At 45.9% G+C, this 27,837-nt stretch overlaps 1 long non-coding RNA gene across 2 annotated transcripts; it reads right to left on the bottom strand.

The window, feature by feature from the left end:
- Window positions 1-863: 863 nt before the first annotated feature.
- On the bottom strand, window positions 864-27,177 carry LOC125327459. Of its 2 annotated transcripts, XR_007204276.1 has the most exons (5): window positions 22,449-27,177; window positions 20,656-20,828; window positions 9,156-10,026; window positions 8,196-8,373; window positions 864-6,732 (listed from the first exon to the last, which is right to left on the bottom strand). It is a non-coding gene; the product is annotated as an uncharacterized LOC125327459 (long non-coding RNA). The 2 variants fall into 2 exon arrangements; XR_007204275.1 differs by having other exon boundaries at window positions 20,656-27,177.
- Window positions 27,178-27,837: the final 660 nt, after the last annotated feature.

Raw genomic sequence — 27,837 nt, 5'->3', positions numbered from 1 at the left:
GAAGGCACAGTCTATCCAAATTTCCCCAGTCTGCTCCTCTACCCTATTCATTGAGTTTTGACAATTTGACAAATTATTTTGTTGTGTTGTCTCTAGACCTGGAGGAGCTGAGCGTGTCGCTCCCACCTTTGAGTGCAGCTGAGCGTTGCCTGATGGAGGGATGAGAGACCCAAAGAGATGCTGCAATGCTACAAAATCAAGGTAAACCCTCTTAGACTTTCTGCTTTATGACATTTTCCTCCTAGGTGATCAGTGCTAAACCACCTGCCTCTTGAATAAGGACAGCTGAAAAGTTTCAGAGCAATTTCTAAACATCTTGATTCCCTCTGCTGTGAATCAATGAGTTGTTTTCTTACCAGGATCTCCATCTCTTACTTAAAGCCGCTGGGATGCTGCAGTGATGAATAGGGCAGCTGTGGAAACCTTTCGGCAGTTGTTGCTGCAGCAGAAGATGCCTACACCAAGAAAGGACTTGATTTAATGAGAACCAAGTTAGAAACCTCCCCCAGAGTTAAATTCCCAGCTCTGTGACCATCGTGGCAGCGGCGATCGCACATTTCTCACCAGCACCAAATTGCTTCTGTCTTAGCCTTTCTGGATGCACAATTGTTATTTATTTTGCAGGGAATGTTTGCTACTTAAGAAGTTTTCCGTGGCTGCCTGTTGTAGAAGCCAACCTCTGTGTTTATCCACAGGCTAAGCAGGGCTCAGACACGCGGCATCTGAGCTCCCCCGCACAGCCATGTCGGTGAACTCAGGCTGGAAGGGGAAGAATTGCCTCTCTGGAAGATGAGAGGGGATCCATTTTCCATGCTAGCTCTTTCCTGGGGGGCTTTGCCAAGAAGAGAAAAAAACACTCACCATTTTCTCTTTTCACCCTTTTATTTATTTATTTTTTAAAGAACATCAAAGTTATCACTCCTGCTTTCTCACCATAATCCCACAAATCCTAATGTATGTCTCCCAGTCCTTTCACACTAAAAGCACAAGTGTGTGTGTATGTGTTTTGCAGCATTTAGGAGGGTGCTGGCTGTTTCCCCATTTCCATACACCCTGTGTCGCCAAAAGAGCCAAACCAGGAAAAGCAGTTCAAACTCAAACATTTCCTTATTTTTCTCAGGTACTTTAAAGCCAATTTTTCTTTTAAAATCACTTACATGATGTGATGTCTGATTCTGCTTCAGTGGAACAAGACAAGTGGACAAAAAAGGCTTTTCTTGTGAGTTGGTTTTTTTTTTTTCTTCTCCCTTTCCCTAAACATTTTCTTTTTCCTAAGTTTCATGCTTAGCAAAAAAACCCTCGGTAATTGTCTTGTCATGATTGTAGCTTTTCCCATTCACTGCCACTTTACATGGAAGCCCCGGGAAAAGAATTCTTAAAAATGAAATTTCATGCTTGCATGTGTTTCTGTGATCTGCAGTGTGTATGATCGCCGAGTGGAAAAACTTCTCTAAAAATAACTGGATTACCCTTGCTCCGACGCCATCTGATGCCTCCTGAGCAGATCGCGCTGCTCGCCTGTGATCTCTCGCCCACCGCAATCGGGGTGACAGGCATTGAGGACAGGGCCTGGCGGTGACACCCCCGTCCTCAGCCCCCTCAGGACATGGGCTGGGGGAGTGGGGCAGCCCCTCTCAGCGGAGCACAGAGCTCTGACCTGTGGCAAACAGGGAAATAGCGTCGTGACCTGGCTCCTTGGGAGGACCTGCAGCTTTTTTGCCTCCAAGATTGTTTTCAGACTTATTTTCCTTGCAGGCCTCCTCCATACAGGGTTGTTTGGACAACGCAGCTTGGGGTGTGTCTGTCCAGTGGTGTGTGCAGGGCATCATCCCAACCCATCCATCAGGAAGGAGCCTGAGGGCTGGGACCTGCCCCCTTTGGTTGTAAGATCCTCTTTTCTCTGCAGCGTCCAGCCCTGGTCTGGGGCCTGCAGGTGGTATTGCAGCCCAAGAAATAAATACTGATAGAGCCCAGAGATCCAAATATTCATCTTTCAAGATGTTTTTCATCTTGTCTTACAATCCTTCTTCCTACATGAACAGGCTCTTTGGCTTCATTAGGATGGGAACTGCAGATGCAGCCAGAGCCACAGCAATCAGCTTCCTCTTTCCCTGCTGCCCGGTGATTTCATGGCAGGATTTCCTGCCTGGAAGTAGAAATGACTTTGTAAGTCCTTGCTCCTGTGATGCCACCCAGCAATGGCACCTGCCAGCTGGGCCTGTGCTGCCCAAAGGACAAAAGAGTGTGTCCCTCTCTGGCATGGCTGTATCCAGCCCTGACCCACATAAGTAACAGTCCCTGAAGGGCTACCTTGAAAAGGGATTAGGTAGGAGTGGGTAGGAAAAACCACTGAGCAGATGAGAGCAATAACACATTAGCAGGAGCGGGAAGGCTGGTCCGATGACTGAACACCAGACTTGGACTCAGGAGATCAAGGTTTAATCCTCCATTCTTCCACAGATGTTGGCAAGTCACTTAATCTCTCTGTGCCTCAGTTCCCCATCTGGAAAAGGAAGATAATGGTAGTTCTTTTGTCTGCACTGTCTGTTTAGATTTCTAAGTTTTCCAAGGCCAGGGATGCTTCTTCAGGAGCATATAGATGGCACCTGCATCTGCAGAGGGAATCACACTGCAGCCTTCCATGCTAGAAATGATAATTAATAAAAGAAATATCAGTCTTTTAATCATCAGGGAACTCACACTGGTTTGCAACAAAATTTGCAGTTAGTGCATGATCAGAGCTTAACTGAGGTTGAATAAGCACTTAATATAATATAATGGGCATTTCCAGAAAATGTCTTTGTGGGGTCTTGGGACTCTCTGTTTGCATCTTCAGATGACCACAACAGTCATCTCCATCCTGTAGTACCTGAGAGCCATTTTCAAGCTGGGTGTCAAGGCAGAAGTTGTAGTGAGGGGATTTTAACTGGCAAAAACCATCAACAACGGCTTTGTCTGTGATCATTCCCAACCCATCATGGATCCAGGAGAAATCAGATCAACTACTGCTGTGGGAATCTGCAATTCCCTCTACTTTGGAACCTTCTGTTTCTTCATCACCTGAAAAGTTTGGGCTTAATTCATAGAATCATAAAGTTGTAGAGTATCCTGGATTGAAGGGGACCCACAAGGATCATTGAGTCCAACTCCTGGCCTTGCCCAGCACAGCCCAAGAATCACACAATGTACCCAAGAACACTGAATTTCACGTTCTCAGGGTTACGTGTATGTTATATTATTAAGGGTGATGTTGTTATTACCATAGGGAACTTACCCGACCAAAATCACCCAGGTTACTTTTCAGGAGAAAAAGCCCAAAGTAGCTATTTCTAAAACTTTTCCTTTGCTGATGTGACATGAAAGAAAAATATTTTGAAGTCTGTTCACTCTGCTTTCCAGTGGGAGAGAATTGGTATCTGTCCTGATTATACTTAGCATCTACCAGACCCTTCACTGAGGTTAAAAGGAAATTTCAGCAGGTAGGATTATCTCCAACAAGTGTTATATCCTGCCAAATTGTGTTTGGATTTTGTTAGACTTATTTACTTGCTCACAACGCCCAGGGAAGCAAAGACTTTTTTCCTGTAAAGACTTTGGCTCTGTTTGAAGACATGGGAACTGCGTTTCTGAGGTGAATCAGACTCAGGTGGACTCGGGATTTGACATAATATTGATTTAGTGACTAACTTCCCTCTTCTGCTGGATGTGCCATGGCTACTGTGAGCAGTGCTGAGCTATTAGAGAGCTGCAGGAATGCTTTCTGGTTTGGCTTAGGACAGTTCACTTGAAGTTTTTGGGATTAACTAGTTTGTGGTTCTATCTTGGCTCCAGCCTGGTCTCCAGAGCTGTGGGATGTCCTGAAATTCCCTCAGCATGTCCTCTCTCTCTCCATCTCCTCTGACTCTATCCAAGAACCTTGGTGAAAATTCAGACCTGACGGTGATGCCTTCACTGATGGTTCTACAGATAAACCCCTTGACTTCAGCCCTGTGATCTTTCATCCATCTCTTCTTTTTCCTGTGCTTCTCCCTCGTGCATGTCTCTGCTTTCCAGCACTTCCCATCTTGCTGCTCAGTCCTGTATCCCCATTTCATTAATGAGACATCAGGCTCTAAGTGGGCTCTGGGCCTTTCAGTCCTTTTCTTGTTGTGTCTGTCCCTGATGAAGACCTTCTGTGCCTATTTTACGTATCAACAGGGAATGATTCTCTCATATATTTGTTTTTAAGGGGTGATCTGACCGGAGAACTGATGCTAAGTGTCTGCCCCAGCTGCACCTTATACTTCCAAATCCTCTTTCGTTGGACAGGTAAGGAGCTCTGATATTCCTGGTCACAGCACATTCCTAATGAAGAGGGAAGAGTGGGGTAAGTGGAGACATTGCCTTTGCAGTGGGTTATGTGTCCCCACAATGGAGTAAATGCCCTGGAGTGAATATTCTGTGTGTGCATGATAAGCCTTAACTAGCCCTGATTATGTGCATGTTGAAAAAGATGGCAAGAAAATTACAGATATTTTTCTCTTTAGTTTTAAATTTCAAATGTCGCTATTTTTCATTTTTTCTGTGACTAATTGCACTGAAATGTGGGTGGAAGAGGGTCTGGGTTTACCAATTGGTTGAAAATTAAGAAGAACTGAAAAAAAATTGTCTTTTTCCCCATTTCTGCTGAAAATTCTCTCTTATTTCTTTGAGCTAAACCTCTGCCATGCCCCCTGTCCACAGTAGTCTGTGTTCTTGGCATCCTCCTTGTCCCATGGGGTACTATTTTTGGCATCTTCCAGCTTCCTTGTGGTACTATATTCTTGTCTCTGAGTCAAAAGAACTGGGGGGGTTGTGGGGGTGCCAGGTGAAAATAAATCCTGGGAACATTTATACTTTTCACAGTGTAAATTTTCCATGGAGGAGGGAAATTTCTAAACATCTGTAATTTACAGTGCTTTGCTGCACAAGGGGTTTTAAAACATCAGATCTATTAGCTCTAGTCAATATAGGCCAAGTTATTCTGAGAGATGAAAATTCTACCTAGATCTTAAATCTTTCCTGGCAGTGACAGATGCCAAAGCCTTTCTGGAATAAGAAAAAAAAATACAATTGTTTTGTCAAAGCTCACTTTATAAATACCTTTTGCTGGAATGATGATGCTTTGTCTGAAACACACTGCAGAAAACTGACAGTGGGGATGGAAAATGCTGACCTAGTTTTATCCAGAACAAAAGCAGGATTTACTTTTTTGTACAATTTTTCCTCTTTTTCTTTTTTTTTTTTTTTTCTTTTTCTTTCCTTGTAAGAAAAGAGAGTTCAATAAATGCTAGGGCTTAGGGAAGAAGCTGGTAGTGGGAAGAAAAGCCAAGTACCCTCATGGTCAAATGTCCACAAGAAACCTTAATAATCCATCTAGAGCTCTTGGGCAGGTCAGTGGTGCCCTCTCTGAGATGTCGGGGTCTTGGTGCTTTTGATTGTTACAACACCATCGGTCTTCAGCCCTACAAAACACCTTCAGCTTCTGCTCTGAGCTGCAGAGACATCTGGGTTTTTAGAAAAGTGAGATTAAAATGTGAGTTGCAGCATCCCCGTTAGGTGGGACAGATGTGTGGGGTCTGGTTTGGCAGGGATGGATGAGGACTCTGGATGCCGAGTCAGGGAATTTTGCACTGGCTCTGCTGGAGGTCAGGTGGGCTCCTTCTGGTTCCTGACTTCAAAAAATTGTCATCTTCCTGCCTTTGGGTGAAGGACTCCAGCAAGTGGCTCAATAGGTGCAGGAAATCCTGTTCAAGTGTCTGGTAAGGAAAGGCAAATTAATGGGACAAGAGTTCAGCAGAGCTGTGACCCTCTAAGGTGCAACTTCTGGATCTGCTGAGGGAAACACAGTCCTTGTTCTCTTTTCCTTTATTTATCAGGCACCTGTTGAAGTCACACTTTGTGTAATTAAGGGGACAAGATCCGAGGCCAGGCCCTGCACTGGTGGTGTGGATAGACAGCACTGAGAGTCTAAATTTATTTAAAGGGGAATTGATACAGCTCTGATGGTGCTGGAGGCCAGGCTGGATGGGGCTTGGAGCAACCTGGGATAGTGGAAGGTGTCTCTGCTCATGGCAGGGGGTGGAATGGGATGATCTTTAATGTCCCTTCCAACCCAAACCATTCCTGGATTCTATGGTGTCAAAGCAAAAGGGGTTGGAGAGGATAACTGAGCAGAAATCATCATCCCAGAAAAAGTGTTCAGAACACAGAGAGAAGCTCAGCCGAAGTTTTCCTTCTTAAATTTGCCCCAGACATAATTAAAATCAACATATGCAATGAAGGAGCAGTACAACATTACTTAATTTTTTCTCTTCATTAGAGCTTCACGAGCATTTGGGCTCCACCAGGTTCCCATTCCTTATTGTAAACTCTTGGTGCTTACATCAGGTGCATCTTCCAGAGCATTCCAGGTCATTAAAAATTCACTCTCTCCTTTTTAATCTCTCGCTGAGTTGTCAGCCTCGAGTGTGAGTTCCTCCCTGGAATGCTGTTCCTTTAGTGCTCATTGTCAGGAAGGGTTTTGCTTGGAATTTTCCCCGGCTGGTGCCATAGTGGGCCGTCGCTGTGGGTCAAAGTTTGCATCTCAAGCCATCAGTTTTCATCTCAAGCCATCAGTTTTCATCATGGTGTTTGTCGTGAGCTGAGGACATTTTTATGAGATGAAACAACACAAGGGCAAAGCGCATTAAAATTCAGCCTGCCTGTTTCAAGCTGTAAATGAAGCAAGTATTTTGTAAAAGAGAATAATTTGAAATATTATAAAAGATAAACCACTAGTATTTGCTGCCACTGATCTTCTTTTGTATGGTTGGTAACATTGGCTTGCATAGGGCAAGAGTATTTTTTAAATAGTAGTTTTTTTAAATAGTATTAAAACTTACTAGTTTGTGTTTAGCAATATTAAAATTCACTGATTTTTACTAAAGAATTACTAATGTTTATTAAAAATTACTTGTTGATACTAAAAATAATATTTTCAGTCGTATTTTTTAAATAGTATTTTTAGTAATATTAAAAGTATTTAATATTAAACATTACATTTATTTAATATTATTTAATATTAATATTAAATATTAAAATTAATATTAAACTAAACATTTTGCTGATACTAGTTTGCTAGTTCCAGAGATATGAAACGATGAAGGGGCTTGTAGTGCATTGAGCTCTACACAAGCATAATGAAAAAACTCTGGAAAATATAATAATTATATAATTTTAATTCTTGACAATTTCTATGCATTTTTAAATTGTTATAATTTTTGTTTAATTTCCATAAGAATGCACTGTGATTCCTTTAAAAAAATCACATCCTTTCTAGGAAACTACATCCTTTGTGGACTAGAATTTCAGCAACCAGAAGGTCTGAGGCAAACTATCACTTGGAGATGGCTCTTAGATAAAATGTTAGCGGGTTCTTAAGCACTCAGTGCAAACAGCTGGGATTTATTCAGTGGAAAATGGATTTTATTGTACAAGGAAACAAAAAATTCATCCTCCAACCTACTGCACAATTAATTGTCATATTTGTGCCCAACTTCAGGACCTTTAATTGCAAATTCAAATCCATGAGAGGTGAAGAATACTCAGAAAGCTGTGATTAAATGTGAAATATCCCACAGCTGATGGGGTTTTGCCCCTCATTGCTGTCACTGGTGTCCACACTGTGGGATTCCAGTCTGGTGGGTGCCTGTGAGAGGCATCTGTTCTGCCCTGCCTTGCTGGGAATTGCTTGGGAACATCACATTGGGTTCCTGTGGAGATGCTGAGGGTTATCCAGCTCCAGAGACAGCCCCTGACACTCCAGCCCGTAATGGGCTCCCTCATCTTCTCTGGGTTGTTTGAACCATGTTTTAGCACCGCCACAAAAAGCCCCTGGTGAGCATCTCCTCCAGCAGGAGATTAAGAACTTATTTAGCCATGAGTGACTAAAGACCCCCGGGGGCTTCTGTTGCTCTGCTGTGGACTTCATGCCTCAGAAATGTGGGGAATGAGACCAGTTTGCCACAAGTGAGGAAAGCAAAGCAGTGCAGTGTTACAAACAGCTTTGGGTGCTGAAGTTGTTCTTGCAAAAGGGTGATAATTCAGAAAGACACGACAGCAGAGTACGGAGGAAACAGAGCCTCTGGGTCTCTGGCTCAGCCTCATCATGGTCAATGCCTCCATAATCTTCCTACCTGTTGCCCAGGTTGAATCACAGAGCAGGGAAGGGAGAAAGGTCAATTTGTGAAACCAGCAGAGCGATAAAACGAGGTGCTGGACACTGTCAAAGGCAGCAGGATGCTGAGAAAGCCTCGTGTGCTGCTGGTTTGATGTGTTGGTTCTCCTCACAGCGAATTCAAAGCGGGGACACATCTGAAAAGGTAGATAGTCTAATGAGTAAGACATTTGGTAAATAAGACCAATTAAAAATCAAAAGCAGTACACATCTGAAAAGGCAGATAATATGGTGGGTAAGACATTTGGTAAATAAGAGCAAATAATGATGTTCTAAACCTCAACCTAACACACTCATGTCAACACTTGCGCTCTCACCCACAGCGGGTTTGTACCATTTTTAAAATACAGCAAGGTTTTTGTCCTCTCTGGGAAGGATTTTGTTGCCTTCTAATCAGGTTTTTTACTTCACTTTTGGGGATGCTGTAGGATCCAAAGAGGGGAAGGTAGTCTTCCCTTTTTTTCCCTTCTGTTTGTTTGTTTTTGTTTTTGTTACATTTAGAACACATGCAAGAGTAAGCTGTGATGGAAATGCTTTCATGCTTTTATTTATTTAGAAGTGTTATTAGGACAAATTTTGCAACAAGGCAGGGGCAGAGCCCTGTCTCCCAGAGCTTCCATATCCAGGCATAGAATGATTTGGGTTGGAAGGGACCTCAGAAATCATCAAGTTCCAGCCCTCCTTCCATGGGCAGAGACACCTTCCACTAGAAATAAATAAATAAACAGCCAAGTAATTTTGGTTTGGGGGAGAGGGGAAGAGAACTGCAGAAGCAACGTGGGATCCCATAACAGGCTTAAGGTGGATCAAGAAGGGAACTTGTGTATCCTAAATTCTGTAGGGTTGGGTGGGAAAATGTTTAAACAGATGTATTTATGGGGCTGTGAGGTTCTACAGAAAAGGCTGAAGCCTTTCTTACCTAATATATCATCTGTCCTTCTGGGGTAGAGAGCTTCCCAAGAGCTTCAGGTTCAGCCTAAAACAAGTCCAGTCCTTAAACAATCATTGAGCCCAGCTTTAGAGTTGTGGGACAAACTGGTCCATCTCATAAGGCAGTGGCAGAGCCCTGTGCACCCCTTTGATTTCATGGAGTCATCATTTTAAGTCTGGGTGGTCCTTACACTGACAAACTGCATATCCCACACTGGATCTTTCTATTAATTTAAAAAGCAGACTGAAGTTCACCATTCTGTGATGTTAAAAAGTCCATTCCTGATTTGAAGACCTCGAGAGCTAGACAGTTCCCCAGTTTGCTGAATTTCTGTCACTGGAGTTAATTAGTTTCAGTATTAAAAATATTTACCTTGTTTCTAGAATTTCTCAGGCTGAGTTTTTGAGGCATTGCTTCTTTATACATCTGTCTTTAGGTGTCAAAATCCATGTTTCTATCAAGTGTTTTCTCTTGATTTAAGTACCACCTAAAATCCTCTGTCTGGACAAGTGCTGCAAACCACAAATAGACCAGAATTGCTGCCTGACATTTTTCACATTGCAATTCCAACTAATCTGAGCAGAGCTCAGTTCATGTGATACTTGATGAAAAATTTTCTGTTGGGGGAGTGGCTGAAAAAATAAATAAAATTTTCTCAAATTCACTTCTGCTTGGAACTGCTATTGGAGAATTCTTTGAAGGATTTTTCCTTGTTTTGTTTGTTTCTTTAAAGCACATCTTGCTGCTAGGAACTGAATATTTGAGCTCAGCCGTGGCTGATGACAGATGTCACCCAGCAGTGCTTCTCCACCAGCAGTGGCTGAGTGGGACTCCCAAGGCCAAGTTTCCAGTTTCAGTACTTGAAAAAAAAAAAGAAACAAAATAAAATGTGAATTCACTCCGCAATGTTTCAAGGGTTACATAGGAAATTTGTGCTCAGCGGGTTCTTATTTGAGGAAAATGCAAATTCAGGCTTTTCCTTGTGTCTCGGTTTTGAAAGACAGGTGTCTGCTAAGGAAGGCAGAGGCCCCCCTTGAAGTGGCAGATATAACCCCTTTTCCCTCCAAGTTATTATATTTTGAAATCAAGAGCCTTTAGGCGAAGATGTGGGAAATAGGAATAACAGTTCTTTACTATATATATATATGTATATAACCAGTCAAACAAAACAACAACAACTCTGGCAGTAACAGCAATCACAAACCCAGTGCCAGCCTTCTCGGCTGTCAGGCCCTTTCCCCTCGGGTGCAGTTCCGCTCGCAGCCGGCAGGGGCGCTGGCGGCTCCCGGTGAGCAGGGCAGGTGCGATGGTTCCCCCGCGGCTGCAGGGGGCGCTCCGGAGCGAGCTCGGGAAACCCGCGGCTCTGGTGCCCTGGGATCCCGGGAAGGGATGGAACAAAGGCTTCACAAACCGCTGGGCAGCCGATCCCGGGCTCTCAGGAACAGCAGGCTGAAACGGCAGGGACGGACGCAAATCCCGGGTGGCAGACGAGATGTATCCAGATGGGAAAAAACCACGGAGGCCCAGGCAGGCAGGGCGAGCAGGGCTACAGCGTAGCGAAAGCTCGAAGCAGCAGCGGAGCAGGACAGCCACAGCTCGGTCTCCAGCAGGGCAGGGAAAAGCGGCTTTTGGGGTCCCGGCGTTGCTTCCAGCAGGAAGAAAGAACGGCCAAAAAGAAAGCAGCAGCAGCTCCTTTCTCTGCAGCTTCTCTCTCCGGACGCTCAGAGCGAACTGTCCCCACACCCAGGTGTAGACAAAGGAGTAGCCAGGCCCGTCCCACTCCCCTTTTTGTCTTTCTTAAGTACAGCTATTTGTCCCCTAGCAACATGCATATGGGAGAAAATTCCTTTAACAGGAAAACCTAAGACTAAACTAAAACCCCAACATTATCCACCCCGAATTTTTTCCCATACTAACATGTTACATGAAACTTAACTTTTTTTTTTAACCATATAAATCTATGCATTACCCAAATTATATACAAATATACATGCTGATATTGATACAAGTGCAGAGCCATGGGTAGTTCACCCTAAAACAAGGTCCTCTTGAGGTAAGCATCGGGTCTCTCCATCCTTTTGCATCACCCACCAGGTGCAACCTGGTCCCTGAGCAAAAACAACCCCACGGATGGGTTTGTCTTTGCTCAAGGCAGACTTTACCCAAACAGTTTTTCCAAGCATACCTCTCATGTGCACCACTGGAACCTTATCTCCATCTGTTGTTTGTAGGGGTTCGGATTGGGCAGGGCCTGCTCGGCTGGTGGAACCTCGAGTGTTAACTAACCAGGTGGCTCTTGCTAAATGCATCTCCCAGTTTTTGAAAGTCCCCCCACCCAGTGCCTTCAAGGTGGTTTTAAGCAGTCCATTACACCGCTCAACCTTCCCAGCTGCTGGTGCATGGTAAGGGATGTGGTACACCCACTCTATGCCATGTTCTCTAGCCCAGGTGTTTATAAGGCTGTTCTTGAAATGAGTCCCATTGTCAGACTCGATTCTCTCAGGGGTGCCATGCCTCCAAAGGACTTGCTTTTCCAGGCCCAGGATGGTGTTCCGGGCAGTAGCATGAGGCACAGGGTAGGTCTCCAGCCACCCAGTGGTGGCTTCTACCATTGTGAGCACATAGCGCTTGCCTTGGCGGGTTTGAGGCAGTGTGATGTAATCAATCTGCCAGGCCTCCCCATACTTGTATTTGGACCATCGCCCGCCATACCACAGAGGCTTCACCCGCTTGGCCTGCTTGATCGCAGCGCATGTCTCACAGTCATGGATAACCTGGGAGATACTGTCCATGGTTAGATCCACCCCTCGGTCTCGTGCCCACTTATAGGTGGCATCTCTGCCCTGATGACCTGAGGCATCATGGGCCCATCGAGCTAGGAACAGTTCTCCTTTATGTTGCCAATCCAAGTCTATCTGGGACACCTCTATTTTCGCAGCCTGATCTACCTGTTTGTTGTTACGATGTTCTTCATTAGCCCGGCTTTTGGGAATGTGAGCATCTACATGACGGACCTTCACGGATAGCTTCTCTACCCGAGTGGCAATGTCTTTCCACTCTTCAGCAGCCCAGATTGGTTTTCCTCTGCGCTGCCAGTTTGCCGCCTTCCACCTTTCCAGCCAACCCCACAGAGCATTGGCTACCATCCATGAATCGGTGTAGAGGTAGAGCTTTGGCCACTTCTCTCTTTCAGCTATGTCCAGAGCTAATTGGACAGCTTTGAGCTCAGCAAATTGGCTCGATCCACCTTCTCCTTCAGTGGCCTGTGCAACTTGTCGTGTGGGGCTCCATACAGCGGCTTTCCATTTCCGGCTAGCGCCTACAATTCGGCAGGAACCATCAGTGAAGAGGGCGTATTGTCTTTCACTCTCTGGTAGCTCGTTATATGGTGGGGCTTCTTCGGCACGTGTCACCTGCTCCTCTTCTTCTTCAGAAGATAACCCAAAAGTCTCACCTTCTGGCCAGTTTGTAATTATTTCCAAGATCCCAGGGCGACTTGGGTTTCCAATTCGGGCGCGCTGCGTGATGAGGGCAATCCATTTGCTCCAAGTAGCGTCGGTGGCGTGATGCGTGGAGGGAACCTTTCCTTTGAACATCCACCCCAGCACCGGTAGTCGGGGTGCCAGGAGGAGTTGTGCCTCAGTGCCGATTACTTCTGAGGCAGCCTGGACTCCTTCATAAGCTGCCAGGATTTCCTTCTCGGTGGGAGTGTAGTTGGCTTCAGATCCTCTGTAGCTTCGGCTCCAGAATCCCAGTGGTCGGCCCCGAGTCTCACCAGGCACCTTCTGCCAGAGGCTCCAGGACAGACCATTGTTCCCGGCTGCAGAGTAGAGCACGTTCTTCACCTCTGGTCCTGTCCTGACTGGGCCAAGGGCTACGGCGTGAGCAATTTCCTGTTTGATCTGGGCGAAGGCTTGCTGCTGTTCAGGGCCCCAGTGGAAATCATTCTTCTTGCGGGTAACCAGGTAGAGAGGACTCACGATCTGGCTGTACTCGGGAATGTGCATCCTCCAGAAACCTATAGCACCTAGGAAAGCTTGTGTTTCCTTCTTGTTGGTCGGCGGAGACATTGCTGTGATCTTATTGATGACCTCAGTGGGAATCTGACGTCGTCCATCTTGCCACTTTACTCCCAGGAACTGGATCTCTCGGGCAGGTCCCTTGACCTTGCTCTTCTTGATGGCAAAACCAGCTTGCAGGAGAATTTGAATTATTCTCTCTCCTTTCTCAAACACTTCGGTTGCAGTGTTCCCCCACACAATGATGTCATCAATGTACTGCAGATGTTCTGGAGCCTCACTCTTTTCTAGTGCAGTCTGGATCAGTCCATGACAGATGGTGGGACTGTGCTTCCACCCCTGGGGTAGTCGGTTCCAGGTGTACTGCACGCCCCTCCAGGTGAAGGCAAACTGAGGCCTGCACTCTGCTGCCAGAGGAATGGAGAAGAATGCATTGGCAATGTCAATAGTGGCGTACCACTTTGCTGCTTTGGACTCCAGCTCGTACTGGAGCTCCAACATGTCTGGCACGGCAGCGCTCAGCGGTGGAGTCACTTCATTCAGGGCACGATAGTCCACAGTCAATCTCCATTCCCCGTCAGACTTGCGCACAGGCCAGATGGGGCTGTTGAAGGGTGAGTGGGTCTTGCTGACCACCCCTTGACTCTCCAGCTCGCGGATCATCTTGTGGATGGGGATCACAGCATCTCGATTTGTCCGATACTGCCGGCGGTGCACTGTCGAGGTGGCAATTGGCACTCGTTGCTCTTCCACTTTCAGGAGCCCAACTGCAGAAGGATTCTCTGATAGTCCAGGCAGGGTGTTCAGTTGCCTAATGCCCTCTGCCTCCACAGCAGCAATCCCAAATGCCCACCTGAGTCCTTTTGGGTCTTTGTAGTAGCCATTCCGGAGGAAGTCTATGCCCAGAATACACGGGGCCTCTGGGCCGGTCACAATCGGATGCTTTTGCCACTCCTTCCCAGTCAGGCTCACCTCAGCTTCCAAAAGGGTCAACTGCTGTGATCCCCCGGTCACCCCAGCAATGGATACAGGTTCTGCCCCCACATGTCCCGATGGCATTAAAGTACACTGTGCCCCAGTATCAACCAATGCATCATATTTTTGTGGCTCTGATGTGCCAGGCCATCGGATCCACACCGTCCAGAAAACTCGGTTCTCCCGTGCCTCTTCCTGGCTAGAGGCAGGGCCCCTCTAGCCCTGGTTATCATTCTTTCCCTGGGCGTACATGCTCGAGGTACCTTCAAGGGGATCCGACATATCATCCTCCCTTCTGTAATGCCTGGCAGCTCGGTCACGGGAGGCTGAGGCTACCTTCACCTTAGCGGAACCCCCTCGGTTAGTGCCTCCCTCCTTGAGTTCACGCACCCGCGCTGCCAGGGCAGAGGTGGGTTTCCCATCCCACCTTCTCATGTCTTCCCCATGCTCACACAGGAAAAACCACAGCTCAGCTCGTGGGGTGTACCCTCTCTCTCTAGCAGGGGGACGACGGGCTCTGACTTGGGGGCCTGTGACTCGCACTGGTGCCACACTGACCCTCCTCATCTCCTCCCTCATCTCCTCCATCTTCTCCTTCATCTCCTCTTTGAGGTCCTGGACCACAGCAGAGACATGAGCTTTCAGCGGGCCATTGATCATGCTGTCATAATGCCTGAGCCTGTTGGCAACAGAGCCCACTGTTTCTCGGGTATTGTCAGCATCAATCGTTGCAATGAAGGTGGTGTATTGCGATGGCCCTAGCCTTGCCAGGTTCCACATCATCTGTCCTGTGCACCTGACCTTATCGGGGTCATTATCATGCTGTCCATCCTTCCCAAAGAGTACCTCTAATATTGCCACCTCTCTTAGCTGTTGGATCCCTTGCTCGAGTGTCTTCCACTGCATTCTATGATGATACTCCTGCATTCTTTCTTTGTGAATGAACCTTTCTCTCACACTCATTAAGAGCCGCTCCCAGAGAGAGAGAGGCCCTGGCTCCCTCACAAATATCTGGTCCACACCTGGGTCCTGGGTCAACGATCCCAGATACCTTGCCTCACCACTATCGAGTTGCACACTTGTGCCCATAAGGTCCCAAACCCGAAGCAGCCAGGTGGTATAAGGCTCACGCCCCCTTCGCACAATGTCGTTTCGCATAGCACGGAGACTGTCGTGCGACAGGGACTCAGTAATGATTTCTGGCTCTGGCTCTCCTGCTGGTTGTGAGGGCCCTGGTTGCCCATCATCATTAACTGGTCGTACTGATTTGGTCTTATACTTCCTCCTTTGCACAGGGGCGACTGCTGCTGGCTGTGGTTGTCCTTGTGGTTCAGCTGAAGCCTGGACGGTTGTAACATCCGTGGGTTCCACTGCTGCACCATCGGACTCACCCTCTTTGGGGCAGGGAGAGGGTTTTTCACTAGCTGAGGAGGTGTATTCCCTTAGCAATTGGCATATCTCCTGGCGCACCTGGCCCATCTCCTGGCACATCTCCTTGCGCACCTGGCCCATCTCCTGGCATATCTCCTGGCGCACCTGACCCATCTCCTGGCATATCCCCTGGCGCACCTGACCCATCTCTTGGCACATCTCCTGCATCCCTTTTGCCAGTACCCCCACCCAGTTTGGGTAGTCCATTTCTGAGGTGGACTGTTGGGCAGTATCAGTCTGTGGGGCGGGATCTCTAGTGTCTGGGGCTGTGGCAGGCTCTGGCTCTGGGGTAGGATCTCTAGTGTCTGGGGCCGTGTCAGGTTCTGGGGTAGGATCTCTAGTGTCTGGGGCCGTGTCAGGCTCTGGAGCAGGATCAGGCTCTGGGGTAGGAACTCTACTCTCTGGGGCCATGTCAGGTTCTGGGGCAGGATCTCTAGTCTCTGGGGCTGGTGTCCGGGTAGATATCCAAGCTAATCTCAACTTATCCTTGAATGCTAAATAGAGTAGGCTTATCAGCAGCAGGTGGTTAGTATTCAGAGGGAATTTAAACCCTTCGAAAATTGATGGGGTGGGCCCAAAGAACTGGTTGAGGGGTTGGGAGAAAACTTCCCCTGGTGTCATTTCCTCACAGAAGGTACCATTGTTAACATAACCCCAAAAACATGTGCTCAGTGTGTGATAGCTGTTTATCCATGTGCCCACATTCCGGAGGAAGTTAAAAACCCATGAATTCCTCACCTTCTCGACCCATAACGCAAGCTGGATAACAGCAATGGTAGCCTTAGTCAGAGGACCCATATTCAAGTAAGGAGCTGCAAAGGGGAAGAATATAGCCACGGCTACATGCCACCCAAACCAGGGTAAACTAGACCACATAGTGCTGCCTAACAAGGTTCCAATATCCAGCACACAAAATAAAGTTATCGAGGAACTGTTATTCCTTTTTCACCTCTATCTCTTAATGCCCTCAGGCCCCACGTTGGGCGCCAAGATCTGTCTCGGTTTTGAAAGACAGGTGTCTGCTAAGGAAGGCAGAGGCCCCCCTTGAAGTGGCAGATATAACCCCTTTTCCCTCCAAGTTATTATATTTTGAAATCAAGAGCCTTTAGGCGAAGATGTGGGAAATAGGAATAACAGTTCTTTACTATATATATATATGTATATAACCAGTCAAACAAAACAACAACAACTCTGGCAGTAACAGCAATCACAAACCCAGTGCCAGCCTTCTCGGCTGTCAGGCCCTTTCCCCTCGGGTGCAGTTCCGCTCGCAGCCGGCAGGGGCGCTGGCGGCTCCCGGTGAGCAGGGCAGGTGCGATGGTTCCCCCGCGGCTGCAGGGGGCGCTCCGGAGCGAGCTCGGGAAACCCGCGGCTCTGGTGCCCTGGGATCCCGGGAAGGATGGAACAAAGGCTTCACAAACCGCTGGGCAGCCGATCCCGGGCTCTCAGGAACAGCAGGCTGAAACGGCAGGGACGGACGCAAATCCCGGGTGGCAGACGAGATGTATCCAGATGGGAAAAAACCACGGAGGCCCAGGCAGGCAGGGCGAGCAGGGCTACAGCGTAGCGAAAGCTCGAAGCAGCAGCGGAGCAGGACAGCCACAGCTCGGTCTCCAGCAGGGCAGGGAAAAGCGGCTTCTGGGGTCCCGGCGTTGCTTCCAGCAGGAAGAAAGAACGGCCAAAAAGAAAGCAGCAGCAGCTCCTTTCTCTGCAGCTTCTCTCTCCGGACGCTCAGAGCGAACTGTCCCCACACCCAGGTGTAGACAAAGGAGTAGCCAGGCCCGTCCCACTCCCCTTTTTGTCTTTCTTAAGTACAGCTATTTGTCCCCTAGCAACATGCATATGGGAGAAAATTCCTTTAACAGGAAAACCTAAGACTAAACTAAAACCCCAACACCTTGGCAGTAAAAATGACAGAGGAATAACTAGGAGAGTAACTCATTCAGAAATAGGAAGAAAAATCAAAATATAATATTCCATAGCTCATATTTTATTTTCTGAAATACGGCGTGTGTTGATGTGATAGCAAACCTGAACAGCGACAGTGCCTTTTTCTGGTCTCTTTCTCTTACTGAACCCACTTTGGGGTTATTTCCATAAAGGCACAGGTTGCAGCTGGTGCAGGTGGAGGGGTGTCACGTAAGACACAGGGATGTGCAGCTGGAAGAGTCCTGTGAATGCAGCTCCCTGGCGTTTTCAGGAATTACAATTGCTGTAACATTTTGCTGTATAGGCAGACCTTTCCCTACACTTACTTTGTCGCTGGGTCACAGCTCTTCATCCTCCAGGACACAGTTTCCCCCTTTCCCTGGCAAGCAAACGCCTGGGAAATTACCCATATCAGCAAATCCAGCTACAGGTCTTGATAAGGGAAATATCTCCTGCAAACTCAGGACTTTGGTAGTGATTAGGGATGGATTTATTCCACTTCCAGGGTGCTGCGCTTTGGTCTGCCATCCTGCAGTCCTTTTAGGAGGGGACTGTCTGTTTTGCTGCTTGTTGCATAGCACATGGTGGACAGTAAATCTACATTTAATTCATGCTGTATTTATTTGTCTGTAGACTTCAGAGATTTTATACTAGAGGCAAATGTTGTGTGAGTCCCATATAACTTATGAACAGCTCAGGACACAGCACTTTATCCTGGGATTCTCACCTCAAAACCTTTAATTGTTGGTAGACCTGAGCAAAACTTAAAGGAAAATTTGCACAACTCCCTGAACGTCCATAATTCTCCATACAGTAAAAAAAAAAATCCTTCACTTAGGAAACGGAGCAGATAAATATAGAGGACCTGGTGACCATGAGGCACTTTCCTGTATCACTCTGACTTTCCTTGTTGCAAGAGTTCACAGAGAATGAACAGATGCTTTTAGGATGCTGTTCATCTGATGTTCTGGGACTGAATTAAATTAAATTGTGCCTGTTTCTCTTCACTGACTTAAAATCTCTTAGGAGAGCTGGTTCTGATGGAAGTACCTGTGTAGTGTGTGTGTGCCCTGATACAGATGGATCACCCTCCTACCAAAATATTGCCTGCTGTCCCTCATTAGACAAGGAAACTTCAGGCATCTGAATGGGGACAAGAGTAACCTCAAATCTTCTGGTGGTCCAGGGACAATGCCCAAATCTTGGAAAAACCAGAATAAAGAAACAATCCTGAGGGAGCTGGGGCTGTTTAGCCTGGAGAAAAAATGGCTCAAGTGACACTTTGTCACTCTCTACATCTCTATGAAAGGAGGTTGTAGCCAGGTAGGGGTCAGTCTCTTCTCCCTAGTAACGAGCAGCAGGACAAGGTGAAATGGCCTCAAGTTGCACCAGGGAGGTTTAGATTGGATATTAGAGAAAATTTCATGTAAAGGGTTGTCAAGCACTGGCACAGGCTGCCCAGGAAAGTGGTGGAATCACCATTCCTGGAGGTATTTAAAAGAAATGTGGATGTGGCACTTGGGGACATGGGTAAGTGGTGGCCTTGGCCGTGCTGGGGGAGTGGTTGGACTTGGTGATCTTAGAGGTCTTTTCCAACCTGAGCTATTCTATGATGAGTCTGTGTAGATGAGCACTACAAAAAACCCCCACAAAACCAAATTAATAACACAGTTTAAAACTCACTGATAAAATAATGGCTGCAGGAGCAAGTATGCACATGGAGACAGTGTGTACACATGAATGAAGAGAGAAGCTGCTGTCCTGGTTCAAGGTAAGGGCATACCCTGTACACAAATACATGTACAGTCTCAGCAAATTCATTGTAAAACAAATTAAACCCATCACCAATAATGCAAGGAAGAAAAGAAGATTGTGTGATAATGAAAGATATGACCCGATGCAGTTATCTTTGTTCCCATCATAAGGAGTGCAAAAAAAAAAAGTAGAATTTAAATCTCATCAATAAGAACACTGTTGCACACCTGGGGTCTAAACATTTGGGAAGTGCTGTATTAGTGAAACCATCTCCAGGGTTACAGGGTGGATGAAAACTGAAAGCAGCAGCCACCTGCAATTTCAAATCACTAATTTGGGAAGACGTGCCTGTGCCAGCCTATTTCAAAAGCCCCAAAGAAGCTGCATCATCCCTGTTACTACTGTGATCCCAACACCTCCACATTCCGGTGTACAGGGATTTAGATGCACACAGTGACTCTGTGTCTTAAGATGAGACTCTGCACCCCTCAGAATGCCTTTAATTCCAAACCTCCAGGGGTTATATTCCCCTCTTGATGTGTCTGGATTTATATCCACAGCTCCTGGTAATATCCATGGGAATTGCAAACATGAATCCCTGTTTGAGAAGATGAATCCTCACAATTTTTGTTGCTGGAGTTTTGTCATGTTTCTCTTCCATCATGTTTCTTGTACTTATTATTTATTAGCAAGCTCACACTCTGTTGATGTGAACTATTGAAATCTACATATTCCTGGGTGAAATTCTACTATTTTAAGGTAGGGAATGCTTTTCAAATCCATTTCAAAGCATGTCCACAAAGTGTTTTGTGGACATTGATAATGACATGAGAAGGTGCACCTGAGCAGGGTGACACTTCCAAATAATCTGCAGAATTATGTTCTGATCCCCACCCGGGCTCACAGTTCTCACCAAAAGAAAAAGCTGGACTAAAGCCTGGTGGCTGGCTTTTCCACCCTGAGGAACTATGGTCATAAAGTGTGTGCAAAATGGCTGTCAAAACACTAAAGAAAGCAGGCTCCACACGGCATTGTTGTAGGAGCCTTAATTCAAGTTGCACTGAATTAGCAGAGCTGCTTTTCATATCTGTGGTTTTCGGAAACAAAATGACTTGTACTCACTAGCCCACAGCTGGTCCTTGCTCCCAGGGAGCAGTGCAGCTGCACCTGAGAAGTTCTGGATGATGTAAAAAATCCCTCCTTCCCCCCTGTCCCCCAAAGTTGTCTTAATCCAGTCCATGCCATTTCCATCCCACAGACATGAAGGAAACCTCCCGCCTCGTAGGAGATCAGTCCCAGCTTAGTGCCTCCCATGGGCTGAGCTCCCGCTCCTGAGCAGGCTCTGGATTGAGCCAAACACCAACTAACAACCCCATCACCTGGTTTTGATCTTGGAGACCATGTGGGCTTGGCTTCTCGTGGCAAACAGGTGTCAGGGCTGCAGGACGAAATCCTAAAACGGACTAAATAAAGCCGCGCCTCCAAGTCCTTTGTTCGTGGAGTCTCCCATAGATCCGCTCCTCTCCAGCCTCTTTTAGCATCTCCGTGGAACCTAAAGATAACCTGATTAGGCAACATCACTTGGAGTGCCAGCAGCTCAGATAACACACACAGCCTTTCCCATTTGCCCCCACACTGAGCTACATCCCTCACATCAGGACAGCCTCACAGAGGGAGAAGAGCTCATTGAAGCCGAATCTTAGTGAGGCAGAGGTAATGCTGCTGCTCACAGGAAAGGATTTCAAAGACTGTGTAGCTGTAGCACTGTCTCTTTTTTTGTTGAAGGTGTCAATTCAGCTCAGTCTTCCCTGACAGTAATCTCATCCACAGCAGCATGTGCCAGTAATATCCTCTGTTGTTTCCTTCCAGCTCACAGACTCTGTCCTGTCTCCTCTGGTGGTGACCTCACCTTGTCCCTGCAGTATTTTGTCATTTTGCAGGAAAACCGCAGCACTCTGAGAGAATTGTGTAGAAAGCCATCAGCTTTTGGAAAACTGCAGCTAGTAGGAAATGCCATCAGGTAACGTCACCTTGCATTGTCCCAAATGCCCTTCAAGTGGCTTTTCAGAGAATTTAAAATCCAGTTTGTAGTCTATTCTTTGTTGACAAGATCTAACAAGCCATGGAAAAGGTGAAAAAAATACCACTCAAGGACCTCTAAGGTCTATCCTCAAGAATTTTGCTCCTCTGAATCATGGAGCCCTGTGTAATTCGGGAGGGAGATCACAGAATGTCCTGAGTTGGAAGGGACACACCAGGATCCAGTCCAACTCCTGGCCCTGCAGAAGATAGAGCTTCCTCGAAAGCCAGGACAAAATTGGATCCCTGGAGAAGAAATGAGCACCACAGACCTCACTCCTTTCTACTCCATGTGTATTTTTCAACCTGACTTTCTTTTTTACACAAATCACTCCAAGTAAGAATTCTCTTTCTGAAGAAAACCCAACCAATGCAGCCAACAGAAAAGAAAAGGAGTGAAGAGAGAACAGCTCTGCAAGTGCAGCCCCGTGGTGAGTTCACCTGCTGTAGTTCATGCTGTGGCCTGATCAGAGTGAATTTCAGCTGAAGATCCCATAACAGCAGAACTTTACTCCATGTGTGGAAACTCTGCTGGCTTTGGCTGCTATGTCCTACCTTCAAATAAGTTTTTACAGGCATTGAATGCTGGTACTCTCACTTGTGGAGAGTAATGATGGTGGAGTGCATCCAGGTGTTGGATATTTAGCAGAAATAACCTTTTCCCCTTCTATTTTCTAGACAACAAGATTCAATATTCACTTCTGAACACAAAGAAACAAAAAACCTTTGAGCAATCAAACCAGCAGGACTCCCTCAGTTGTCCTGCACTCACAATCTAATTTTCAAAAGAAATGAGTGCCCCCCATGCCAGGCCAGGGCTGGATCTTCACCTCTGAATGAAAATAAAAATGTCTGCTACCTTTCAGTGTAGAGCTAAAACTCTCCTCTGTCCACACAGCATTTTTCTATGAGCAGTTTTCCTCTTAAAATTATCCAGCAACCCCAAGCCTCCCTCTCAAAGGATGAGATATTATTGTTACCCTTAAGCTTATCTGCCAGACAGCAAAGACATCCTGCTTGTTTTTCCCTCTCCAACTGAATTTTGATTCTCAGAGTACCTGCAAGCAAGGATGACTCTGAAATTTGCTTGTACCTCAGATGAGGCTGCACACAAAGATGAAGTGCTGTGACAAACACATAAAAAGTTGGTGTTTGCCTGGCTCTCTCTGTCTCATTCAGACTTAGGAACCTCTGGATTAACTGACCTGTGTGTCAAAGAAAAAAAAAAAAAAAGCAGATTATATTCTGTCAAACGGAGAAAAAGCAATAAGTAAGAGTTTAGAGAACTAACCACAACACGTCTAATTATTTGGGCTTAGGATTTCACTTACTGGGTTTTTTTCTTTTTCTTTTCTTCTCCTAGCCCCTGCCTGATACTTAAAGTACAAAACCCAGCAGGGAGAGAGGTAATGGAATTTGGAGGCAACTGGTGTTCAAAGACCTCTCTTGAAATGGGTCTATGCTAATGACGAGGGTCTGTGCAAATTGGGTCGATGTCCCGCGTCCTCCAAAAGGGGCAACTTCATCACGACAGCCAACTTGGGGCAGGATTGTCTCCCCGAGGATTTCACAGGGCTGCACCTTTAAGCCAAAACCTCAAAGAGTTGCTGGCTATAACTGACCCGGCCAGAGCAGGACACATTTCACCCCCCGAGAGTCGCCGGGCGCGTGTGTGGTCCCTGAGCTGGGCACGGGGAGGGCACGTTCACCCCGATGTAACTGAGTTTAATTGCTGCCTCCTGACTCTTCAGGGAAGGAATCTGTGCTTAAAGGCTCAGAGCCTTTTCCTTGAACTTTCTTTCTCCAGACTGAGCTGATGTGAGTCCTTGATGGAACTACATTGGTGAATTATTGCTGAGATGCAGAATTGAGTTTGGTGCTGAACCTCGTCGCAATCCCTTTTTTGTCTTCTCTCTGTACCTTCATGAAATATTAAAAATTGCACTGCATGCTTGCACATGTGGCTCTCATGCAGAACACTTCCCCACAAAGCTTAAAAACTTAAAAGGTTCTCTATAAATTAAAAAATCAGTTTTGCAGAAGGAGCAACTTTCTTTTTTCTGAGACAAAGAAAATCTTTTTCAGAAACAGAGCTTTAAAAGACATGGCACTGGAAGATGGTTAAATATGAGCTGTATTTCAAACCCACGGGGCTTTCTGTTGAAAATGTGGGTGCAGGCACTATATTGGCCCACATTTCTTAAAAAATAGACATCACTAAGCAATATTGTCATAAGCAACAGTTTGCTGGTTTGGAGGAGAGGCTGTTGTGTATCCCTGGAGGGAACTGGTGCTTGGTTACACTGGCTAAGAAAGCACCAATCCATTAAAGAAACCTGTAGGTGCAGCGCAGCACCTACAGCTGCAGGCCCTGTTTGAATAAATTGAGGCATTAAATGCATCATATTCACAGTAAGCAATAAATGCAGGTAATTATGGAAATGAGAGGCCAGGGTGAGGGGAATGGGTGAAGTGCTTGTTCATATGCAGAGCAAGGCCCAAACAAAGCCAGCAATTCCTTTATAGAGTCACCACTGATGGGTTGCGTATGACCTTTGGTTGTAGAGGGAGTTGCAATTTTTCAGGGTGGTCCAGAGAGTTTGTCCCATCCTGGAAAGAGACAGTAGTGGGAAAGCCAAACTTGAGAATCCCAGCTTTGGATTAGAAAAACGACAATTTTTGTTGTGAAAATGGTTTGTCCTATTTTCAGGTATGTCAGCTGAACTTTTACCATCTGCCTGCAGACATTGCCTCTCTCACATTCTTGGATGACTATAATTATGTCACTGTAGAAAAATAAATAGCTTTTTCACTTTTTGTAGTAACAGGGTTCCACCATATTCATCTTTCCAAGTAAATTCACAGGGATATTTTGCCTCCAAAAAGCAGTTTGCAGACATGTTCGTGCCCCCTGCTGCCCCTCAACGCTTCCCCTCCACAATGCAGAATGACCAGAGGCTGGTGTTGCTTCTTGAGGGATAAACGTGGCTATTTCAGGTGAAATGGCAAAAAAACATGGATAGCCTTGGAAAAGGAGATACACACATCCAGTGGGAGACCTTCCACTAGTCTTAATGGTTGGTGAGCAGCTCCTGTGTGAAGCCCTTTGGCTGATTAGTGCCTGTGAACTCAGTGCTGATTCCACCTAAAGACTGCAAAGGAACTTCAGGGAAAACAGTGTTTTCCTTTTTGATCAGCTGCATCTCTGGCAATATAATGAGCACAATTACCCTTCCTTGACTATGCAGCATCATTCTGTTAATTGGTGATGATGTTTTCAAGCTTATTAAAACCAGGCAGTGTATTCACAAATGTTTAATCAGAAATTTCTGGTAACATTTAGAATAATATCTTTGGTCTTTTCCAACATTTGCCTTGTTTTCTTTGGTTTTTTTACAGACATCAAAATCCAAGAAAGTCTGTTTAGTGTCCTGAAGTTTTCCTGCTTTGAAACATGAAGGAACTTACATTTTATATTAGTGCTTGTTAAACAACCATGTTTGTTATCTGAGGCTCAAATCTGCAAACTTCTCCATACCTGAGGATGTTTTTGGAAATTAATTCTCCATCAAGGTAGCAACAGAGGTTCAATTCCAATTACAGTGGTAGATGCAGCAGCAGGAGGAGAAATATCACAGTTGCTACAGACTATTTGTGGATTATTGTGCTTTTAAAGGGAAAAAAACCCTCACCAACAAGATTTTTTTATCCTCAATTTTCAATCCAAGCAGAAGTTTAGAGACACCAAACAGATGAAAAGAAGAACTTACTGAGACAATGCAGATCAATGTGAGAGGTAATGGTCTCATCAAACCTGCTGCCAGATGCCTTGCCTTGAATGAATAAAGGAGCTGCTGCTCTACAGTCCTGCTGTTCATTGGTGCTTGGAACAAGAGGGTCTGAGGACACCTTGCCTACCAGGACTACAGGAAATTCAATTTCCATTTGGTCTGTGGGGTGCTGGAATTGCCCATCCCCATTACCCATAGAAGCATGGGAGGTGTAAATAGCCTGAAAAACTCTTGCAACCCAGAATCATTGTTACATTTAGTTCATAAAGTCAGAGCAGCTCTTTGTTGGTGCTGCCAACAACTCCCAACCACTGACTGTGTGGTGGGACATAGGAACACTTCAGCTGTGCCTTCTCCTAATGCATAAGATGGCCAGGAATCTCCTTCAGAGCTCAGTGTTTTTTGGGATGAGTGTGTCCATGCTCAACCTTTCTACCCATTTGTCACCCACAAGATCCATAGTTTACCTTTAAATGGATAGCTGACTCCAGAATAACTACCCCAAAGACTAAAAGCAGAATTCTGGACTGATTTTCAACAAAACATTGGTAAGTGTTTCTGATTTTGTTCAAAAAATATTGCTGCCTTTGCTTAGGCAAGTTGATAAAGGATACGAGACACAAATACCAGCACAAAAATGACTAATTTCACTTGATTGGTTTTCCTCAGCTTTAACACTTGATTAATTTCTAAGAGATTTTGGTGGGTGTTTTCTTCTTGCTCTGAACTGTTTGACCTGGCAACCCATGAGCTTTGCCCATTCCTCCCCGGAAAGCTGAAAGACCATTCATAGAACTGTACAGCCCTAGCATGGTTTGGGTTTAAAGGAACCATAAAGACCATCTAGTTCCAAAGTTCCAACCCCCCTGCCATGGGCAGGGACACCTACTCCTGGGTTTAGGTTGCCCAAAACCCAATCCTAACTAAGTTGCTGTAGCCTTGCTGAATGGGGTATTTTGTCCCATGTGGTTCGAATCCTCCTGATCTGGAGAGATCTTTGCCATCCTGAGCACTTCCAAATCCCTCTGGTTTTGGGGGAAGATGGAGGTGTTCATCTATCAGCAGCACAGAGCCTATAAGCACAAGCTTGAGAGTGATAATCATGAAACTGAACATGGTCTTGATCTTAAGTGTGAGGGGGGAGCTAAACATAGCTTCCCCTAATCTCTTGGGATCTGGGAATTTATCTCTCCCCTTAATTGAATGAATGGGAAATTAGATAAAACTTTGCAGAGTAAATCTTTTAGCAAATGTGATACCCAAGTAGAAAATTTTCAGCAGACTCTACATTTTCACAGCTGCTCCTTTGTTTTGTGGAAGTGTATTTTGAATGTAAGTCCTGCTTACATTGCATGCCTATTAATTCTATTGTACATATTAAATGTCCTCTTTGTGGGGTGTAAAACCAGAAGGGAGACTAAAAACAAATAGCATGTGTTTAAAATGTTTTATGGAAGATGGCACCAATATTTTCTGAGCGCCTCCATGAGTCCAAGGCACTGCTCTCTGATAACACTGTTACTGCTCAAGGCCAAAACTGGAACCTAAAATTAAGTAGGAAATAATGGAAGAGAAGAGAGAGAATTTGCTACTTAGCTTTGCAAGAGACAAAAAACCCCCAAACCCTAACATATAGAAAAGACACAAAAAATTCTTGCTTGCTTCTCTACCAGCCTACTTGCATCTAGGACAATTTAAGTCTGATTTGCTGTCAATTGTCAAGAAGTAAATTATATTTCCCTCCTATTTCAGCAATTCCTGTAAATCATTAAGAGCAGCATCAGTGTTGTGTGTTATCACCTACAGAAATGTGGTTGTCACCCACTCGCTGTGAGAGGCACTGAGAGGTACCTCAGCAACCCTTTTGTAACAGAGTTCTGGGCACTGGTCTGCAGAGATTTATTCTCCTCTTACAGATTTGTGTTTTACTTGGTGGACTTTAAACTGGCAGAGGGGAGGTTTTGATAAGATGTTAGGAAGAAATTCTTCCCTGTGAGGTGAGTGCGGCCCTGGCACAGATTGCCCAGAGAAGCTGTGGCTGCCCCATGCCTGGAAGTGTTCAAGGCCAGGTTGGATGGGGCCTGGAGCAACCTGGGATAGTGGAAGATGTCCCTGCCCGCGGCAGGGGGCTGGAAACAGGTGGTCTTGAAGCTCCCTTCCAACCCAAACCATTCTGGGATTCTATGATTCCATAACTTTGTGAAACAGGTTTGCAGGAATCTCTTCATAGAAGCCACCCTGAGGTGTTCCTTATCAGGGGGCTCTCCACATGGAGCTGGATGTGCTCCCATCCCAGGAAGGACCCACAGCAGGGATGGGTTCATGAGCTGCTCTGTGGTGGGATTGCTTTTGGGCTGATCCCAGGTTGTTTTCACACCCTCTTTCATGACAGGACGCACAATTGCACTTCCAGCCTTGCTCCAGAGCAGAGGCCATGTTATGGGAGCTTCAAGTTATGCCATGAATGGCATGGACCAGCCCCACCAGAAGACAAAAACACTGGGGTGTTAAAAAAGCATGATAATCCAGCTGTTCTAGAGACAATGTCTTGATATTTGTGATATTTAAAACCTCTGGCAGCAGTCTGACCAAGAGAAAGCAGACATGGCCGAGGTATCCCACATCTTCTAGTCATCCCTGCCTGTCCTAAGGGAACCAAAGCAGCTGCCAAAATTTAAGGCATCTGTCAGG

This window comes from Corvus hawaiiensis, chromosome 6, assembly GCF_020740725.1.
Source record: "Corvus hawaiiensis isolate bCorHaw1 chromosome 6, bCorHaw1.pri.cur, whole genome shotgun sequence".
Classification (NCBI taxonomy): Eukaryota; Metazoa; Chordata; class Aves; order Passeriformes; family Corvidae; genus Corvus; species Corvus hawaiiensis.
Note: the sequence above shows the minus strand (reverse complement) of the source record. Positions and strands in the feature narration are given on the sequence as shown.